The 8,249-nt window shown below is 39.9% G+C and overlaps 1 protein-coding gene across 1 annotated transcript in view; it reads right to left on the bottom strand.

Annotated features, from left to right (window-relative positions):
* Positions 1–8,001, bottom strand: part of WRN (Werner syndrome RecQ like helicase) — a 116,810-nt gene extending 108,809 nt beyond the window's left edge. The window contains exon 1 of the mRNA XM_011373275.2: positions 7,813–8,001. The gene's annotated coding sequence lies outside the window, so the exon portion shown is untranslated. The remainder of the gene's footprint in view (positions 1–7,812) is intronic.
* Positions 8,002–8,249: the final 248 nt, after the last annotated feature.

Raw genomic sequence — 8,249 nt, 5'->3', positions numbered from 1 at the left:
TGAAGACTGTAAAGAATTCCATTTTCTTTATCTATCTCTATTGATATTATATCCCCATTGATATTTATATTGAAGATTAACTATTCCTTATTGATGACAGGTTGCTTGCAAATTTTATCACAAATTATGTTCAATGAAAATCTTTGTGTGTAATTCTCAGCATTCATATTAATATTTCCATGGAATTCCTAGTTATGAAATTACTAAATCAGAGTATTCCTACTTCTTTGCCTGTCTTCTCACCAATAAATTATTCACAACCTTGAGGGATAAGACAAGCCAAAAAAGCCTACAAAGAAAGCCAAGATAAAAGAAATCAAAGAAGATACAAAAAAATGGAAAGATATTTTGTGTTCTTGAATTGGAAGAATCAATATAGTTGAAATGACCTTACCACCTGAAGCATTATACAGATTTAATGCAATCCCCATCAAAATCCCATCAGCATTTTTTAAAGAAATAGAATAAAAAAATCATAAGATTTGTATGGAAGCACAAAAGCCCCCAAATTGCAAAGCCATCCTGAGAAAAAAGAACAAGGCTGGAGGCATCACTCTGCCTGACTTCAAATTATACTACAAAGCGACGGTAATCAAAACGGCATGGTATTGGCAGAAAAACAGACACATGGACCAGTGGAACAGAATTGAGAGCCTGGAAGTAAACCCATATGGGCAAATAATTTTTGAAAGAGGAGCCAAAAACATACAGTGGAGACAGAAAAGCCTCTTCAATAAATGGTGCTGGGAAAATGGAAAAGCCATCTGCAAAAGAATGAAACTAGACTGTTGTCTATCACCACACACCAAAATTAACTCAAAATGGATTAAGGACCTGAATATAAGACCGGAAACAATAAAATGCATAGAAGAAAACATAGGAACTAAACTCAAGGACCTTAGACTTAAAGAGGATTTTATAAATTTGACTTCAAAGGCAAGGGAAATAAAAGCTAAAATAAATGAATGGGACTACATCAAACTAAAAAGCTTCTGTACCGCAAAAGAAACTGTCATCAAGGTGAAGAGACAACCATCCGAATGGGAAAATATATTTACAAGCAACAGCTCTGATAAGGGCCTAATATCCAAAATATACAAAGAACTCATACGACTCAATAACAACAAAAAACAAACGATCCAATTAAAAAATGAGCAGAGGACCTGAACAGACACTTCTCCCTGGAGGACATACAAATGCCAGCAAATATTTGAAAAGATGCTCAACATCACTAGCTATTAGAGAAATACAAATCGAAACCACAATGAGATAGCATTTCACACCTGTTAGAATAGCTGTAATCAACAGGACAAGTAATAACAAATGTTGGAGAAAAAGAAACCCTCATACATTACTGGTGGGACTGAAAATTGGTACAGCCACTATGGAAAACAGTATGGAGGTTCCTCAAACAACTAAGAATTGATCTACCATATGATTCAGCAATCCCTCTACTGGGTATTTACCCCTAAGACCTGAAAACCCATATCCGAAAAGATATTTGCACACCAATGTTCATAGCAGCATTATTCACGGTGGCCAGGACATAGAAGCAACTGAAGTGTCCTACGATAGGTGATTGGCTAAAGAAGCTGTGGTACATATATACAATGGAATATTACTCAGTCATAAGAAGAGGTGAAATACTGCCTTTTGCGACAATATGGATGGATCTTGAGATAATCGTGCTAAGAGAAATAAGCCAGACAGAAAAAGTTGAAAATCACATATCACTTATACGTGGGATATAAACCTAAAAGCAACAAATGAACAGGACAAACAGACTCATGGACATGGAAAATAGACAAGTGGTTACCAGAGGGTAGGGGGAGAGGTGGGGAGATAGACAGGTAAAAGGGGTCAAATATGTGGTGACAGAAAGAAATCTATCTATGGGAGGTGAACGCACAATGTAAATATATATATATGCCTTACTGTTAAAATGTACAACTGAAACTTATCGGATTTCATTAACCAATGTCATCATAATAAACAAATAAACAAACAAATAAATAAGACAGACAGACAAGATAAACCTCTACAGAAGCTGCATTATAATAAGCATTTGCTGACGAATTTCAAACTTGACAACTAAGAAAAGATGCCTCACGTCACCTGCCACTCTTAAAAGAACACTTTGGTCAAAGAACAGAAATCCACGAAAGGCTTATAGGTTGACAATGAGTTTCCATGTAACCGTATATAACTCAATACCTAACTTTCCAGTATTAGATATATAGATCAAATTGACAGTATTTGAATTGGGTGTTAATGGACCATTTTCATCACCATCAGTACAGTAGCTATTTATATCTCTATCCTACCTTTTTTCCCCTCTATTTGTCCAGTGGGTCACAACCTTCGATGCACAATATCTGAGGAAGACAGTGTCTCTCAGTTTTCTGACTAGGTCTCCTCCAATAATCTTACCTACACCTTGCTCTACCCATGTGTTCACATGAGGACACCATGTCATTACCAGTGACTAAATCTTTCCATAATCTCAATTCTAAACGTCTCACTTTCCAATCAACATTTTCTATTTTTCAAGTCCATTCCCGGTAGAAACTCAACTCAAACAATCTTTTGATCTAGCTGGGACCTATAATCCAAATTTATTTACATAATTACATCTGTGCCCATATACTCTACTGTGATGGTTAATTTATAGCAGCAACTTGACTGGGCCACAAGTGCTCAGATATTTAATTAAACATTATTCTGTGAGGGTGTTTTCACTCACCTCACCCCCAGGAAGTTCTTACTTCCTCCTTGAGCTGTTTAAACTACTAAATTATAACCACTTCCTTGCATACTCCCTTGACTCCATTGCCCATCAATGGTTTCATATTCTCTCTTGGCAAAACTCTAACCCTGAATAAAAACAAATTCTCTGCCAACTCATGCCTGTAGCTATGCAGCTGAATCAATGTAGCAGGTGAAAAACACAATCATGTTGAGTGGTCTCACCTTAAATTTGTTACCACCAACCTCAAATGGGTCCTTATTTCTCCTAGCAATTCTACAACTTTTCACTAATTGTTTACTATCCTCTTCTTCTATTGCATACCTTCGCTTCTCTCCTTAAACCTATTCTATCTCCTCCCCCATCCACACTCTCAGCTTATGACCTTGCCTCAGATTTCACTAAACAAACAAAAAAGACTTTACGCAAGCTCCTACCTTGAAATTTATTTACATAATTACATCTATGCCCATATACTCTACTGTAATGGTTAATTTATAATATCAACTTGATTGGGCCACAGAACACTCAGATATTTAGTTAAACATTATTCTGGGTATGTCTGTGAGAGTGTTTCTGGATATCATTAACATTTCAGTCAGTAAACTGAGTAAAGCAAACTACCCTCCCCAATGTGGGTGAGCCCCACCCAATCTGTTAAAGATGTAAATAAAACAAAAAGGCTGAGTAAGGGAGAATTCATTCTGCCTGACAGTCTTCAAGCTAGGACATTAGTCTTTTCCTGCCTTTGGACTCAAACCTATACTGAAACATACACCATCAGTTCTGCTGGATCTCAGGCCTTCAGACTTGGACTGGAACTATACCATCAGCTCTCCTAGGTCTTCAGCTTGCCAACTGAGGAATATGAATATATATATGGAAATACATATATGGAAATATATATATATATGGAATTGGGAATTGGCCCACATTATTGCAGAGGCTGAATAAATACAGATATAAATATGCATATATAGGTATATATATTTCCCATGAGCTATACTAGAGTCAGCTACACAAGCATTTTTCACTTCCGCTTCTTCCATTGTCTCTTAAACCACTGTACTCATTCCACCCCACCAAAAGGGCTCATATCAAGGTTAGCAATGACTTTCATGTTGCCAAATCCTATAGTCATTTCTCAATCCTATTTGGCTCAATGTACCAGCAGTATATGACACAATTAGTCATACCTACTTTGAAACACTTTACAGCGGTCCCCAAACTTTCTGGTACCAGGGACTGGTGCTCCTAATGCCAGAATCTAATGCCTGATGATCTGAGGTGGAGATGAGGCGGTGATGTCAGCCCTGGGGAGTGACTGCAAATACAGATGAAGCTTCGCTCCCTCCCCTGAAGCTCACCTGCTGTTGTACAGCCCAGTCCCTAACGGGGTGCAGCCCAGGCGTTGGGGACTTCTGCTTTATTAGGCTTCTGTGACAATTCTTGATTCTCCATCTACATCAGTAAGACTTCTTTCTCAGTACCATTTGATGGTCCTTCCTTACCTCACCAATCTCTAAACATCACAGCATTCCAGATTCCAGTAACAACCTTTTTCATTCTCTTTTCCATCTACAATCACTCCCTTGATGATCACATCTAGTCTGATAGCTTTGAAATTATTTGTAGTACATAGATGACTTCCAAATTTATATAAACAGCCTAGACAATTCTATTCAATGACATAAAATCTGAACCGCTCTACCCAAGCTGACCTTCAACTCCCTAAAAATTAACATACGGAAGTACTCTGACTTAAAGACTGCTAAATTTGCATCCTAAGTATTTTATCACCCTCTTTCCTAGGGAGTAGCATTTTACATACTCAAAGCTATCCAGAAAACGACTCGGATTCAGCCAGAAAGAAAAAAAAAATTAAGGACCGAATGATTTGAACTCCAGAAATCCAACATAATTTGCTAAATTACACAGATTAGGTTATTTCCCTCGACTTTGTTGTGTAAACATGGAGTGGCTAACCTTCTGCAGCAGTAAAGACCGTATAGAAAGGACAGAATCCCAAGGGCTCACAAAAGGCTGGGGAAGGAGGGGCAGGGAAGCACACTTTCTGATAGCTGAGAAGTTCTGCAAGCGGTCAGGGTTTCTTTTCCACGTCACCTGCCACTCTTAAAAGAACACTTTGGTCAAAGAACAGAAATCCATGAAAGGCTTATAGGTTGACAATGAGTTTCCATGTAACCGTATATAACTCAATACCTAACTTTCCAGTATTAGATATATAGATCAAATTGACAGTATTTGAATTGGGTGTTAATGGACCATTTTCATCACCATCAGTACAGTAGCTATTTATATCTCTATCCTACCTTTTTTCCCCTCTATTTGTCCAGTGGGTCACAACTTTCGATGCACAATATCTGAGGAAGACAGTGTCTCTCAGTTTTCTGACTAGGTCTCCTCCAATAATCTTACCTACACCTTGCTCTACCCATGTGTTCACATGAGGACACCATGTCATTACCAGTGACTAAATCTTTCCATAATCTCAATTCTAAACGTCTCACTTTCCAATCAACATTTTCTATTTTTCAAGTCCATTCCCGGTAGAAACTCAACTCAAACAATCTTTTGATCTAGCTGGGACCTATAATCCAAATTTATTTACATAATTACATCTGTGCCCATATACTCTACTGTGATGGTTAATTTATAGCAGCAACTTGACTGGGCCACAAGTGCTCAGATATTTAATTAAACATTATTCTGTGAGGGTGTTTTCACTCACCTCACCCCCAGGAAGTTCTTACTTCCTCCTTGAGCTGTTTAAACTACTAAATTATAACCACTTCCTTGCATACTCCCTTGACTCCATTGCCCATCAATGGTTTCATATTCTCTCTTGGCAAAACTCTAACCCTGAATAAAAACAAATTCTCTGCCAACTCATGCCTGTAGCTATGCAGCTGAATCAATGTAGCAGGTGAAAAACACAATCATGTTGAGTGGTCTCACCTTAAATTTGTTACCACCAACCTCAAATGGGTCCTTATTTCTCCTAGCAATTCTACAACTTTTCACTAATTGTTTACTATCCTCTTCTTCTATTGCATACCTTCGCTTCTCTCCTTAAACCTATTCTATCTCCTCCCCCATCCACACTCTCAGCTTATGACCTTGCCTCAGATTTCACTAAACAAACAAAAAAGACTTTACGCAAGCTCCTACCTTGAAATTTATTTACATAATTACATCTATGCCCATATACTCTACTGTAATGGTTAATTTATAATATCAACTTGATTGGGCCACAGAACACTCAGATATTTAGTTAAACATTATTCTGGGTATGTCTGTGAGAGTGTTTCTGGATATCATTAACATTTCAGTCAGTAAACTGAGTAAAGCAAACTACCCTCCCCAATGTGGGTGAGCCCCACCCAATCTGTTAAAGATGTAAATAAAACAAAAAGGCTGAGTAAGGGAGAATTCATTCTGCCTGACAGTCTTCAAGCTAGGACATTAGTCTTTTCCTGCCTTTGGACTCAAACCTATACTGAAACATACACCATCAGTTCTGCTGGATCTCAGGCCTTCAGACTTGGACTGGAACTATACCATCAGCTCTCCTAGGTCTTCAGCTTGCCAACTGAGGAATATGAATATATATATGGAAATACATATATGGAAATATATATATATATGGAATTGGGAATTGGCCCACATTATTGCAGAGGCTGAATAAATACAGATATAAATATGCATATATAGGTATATATATTTCCCATGAGCTATACTAGAGTCAGCTACACAAGCATTTTTCACTTCCGCTTCTTCCATTGTCTCTTAAACCACTGTACTCATTCCACCCCACCAAAAGGGCTCATATCAAGGTTAGCAATGACTTTCATGTTGCCAAATCCTATAGTCATTTCTCAATCCTATTTGGCTCAATGTACCAGCAGTATATGACACAATTAGTCATACCTACTTTGAAACACTTTACAGCGGTCCCCAAACTTTCTGGTACCAGGGACTGGTGCTCCTAATGCCAGAATCTAATGCCTGATGATCTGAGGTGGAGATGAGGCGGTGATGTCAGCCCTGGGGAGTGACTGCAAATACAGATGAAGCTTCGCTCCCTCCCCTGAAGCTCACCTGCTGTTGTACAGCCCAGTCCCTAACGGGGTGCAGCCCAGGCGTTGGGGACTTCTGCTTTATTAGGCTTCTGTGACAATTCTTGATTCTCCATCTACATCAGTAAGACTTCTTTCTCAGTACCATTTGATGGTCCTTCCTTACCTCACCAATCTCTAAACATCACAGCATTCCAGATTCCAGTAACAACCTTTTTCATTCTCTTTTCCATCTACAATCACTCCCTTGATGATCACATCTAGTCTGATAGCTTTGAAATTATTTGTAGTACATAGATGACTTCCAAATTTATATAAACAGCCTAGACAATTCTATTCAATGACATAAAATCTGAACCGCTCTACCCAAGCTGACCTTCAACTCCCTAAAAATTAACATACGGAAGTACTCTGACTTAAAGACTGCTAAATTTGCATCCTAAGTATTTTATCACCCTCTTTCCTAGGGAGTAGCATTTTTACATACTCAAAGCTATCCAGAAAACGACTCGGATTCAGCCAGAAAGAAAAAAAAAATTAAGGACCGAATGATTTGAACTCCAGAAATCCAACATAATTTGCTAAATTACACAGATTAGGTTATTTCCCTCGACTTTGTTGTGTAAACATGGAGTGGCTAACCTTCTGCAGCAGTAAAGACCGTATAGAAAGGACAGAATCCCAAGGGCTCACAAAAGGCTGGGGAAGGAGGGGCAGGGAAGCACACTTTCTGATAGCTGAGAAGTTCTGCAAGCGGTCAGGGTTTCTTTTCCTGGGTGGTCGGGAGGTGGAAAGGAGGATGTCCATTTATAAGGAGAAACACACACACACACACACCCTATCCCACCCACCGCACACCACCCCACCCCCAGAGGCCTGCTCTATGAAACTGGACCCTCCAGGGTTCGAAAAGGCTAGAGTGATAGTCCAGGGCTGGCGGAAGCAGGAGTGGAGAGGACACATTACCCTGAGAAGAGACAGTTGAACGGATCTTCTTCAGCTGGATGACCTGTGGAAAGCCACGACAGAAGGGCCTGGAACCCAGGCATCGAGGCTAGACACCAATTCAAAAGAGTTTAATCCCACTCTATGGAGTGCACGCGGGAGCGTCACGGCGCACACAGTACACATCGGCTGTCGGAGACCAACCTTCCCCACCCCTTTCGCCCCGCCCCGTCCTCCGCCCCGCAGCATTTCAGCTCTCCCATCACAGCCAGGTTGACTATGGGCGCGCATGCGCATGGGGCTCTCGCTGCTGCTAAGCACCCTGGGAAATGTAGTCTTTGTGTGGATGCTGGTGGGCCGCCAGAGTCCTACATCCCCGCGGAACCTGGAGAAGTCAGAACACTCTCTCCACCCCGATCCTTATATCCATCTCCACACTAGTCCGGTCACCTCGCACT

Source organism: Pteropus vampyrus, unplaced genomic scaffold (genome assembly GCF_000151845.1).
Source record: "Pteropus vampyrus isolate Shadow unplaced genomic scaffold, Pvam_2.0 Scaffold8, whole genome shotgun sequence".
Taxonomy (NCBI): domain Eukaryota; kingdom Metazoa; phylum Chordata; class Mammalia; order Chiroptera; family Pteropodidae; genus Pteropus; species Pteropus vampyrus.
The sequence above is the reverse complement of the archived record's forward strand: the minus strand, read 5'-3'. Positions and strand labels throughout refer to the sequence as shown.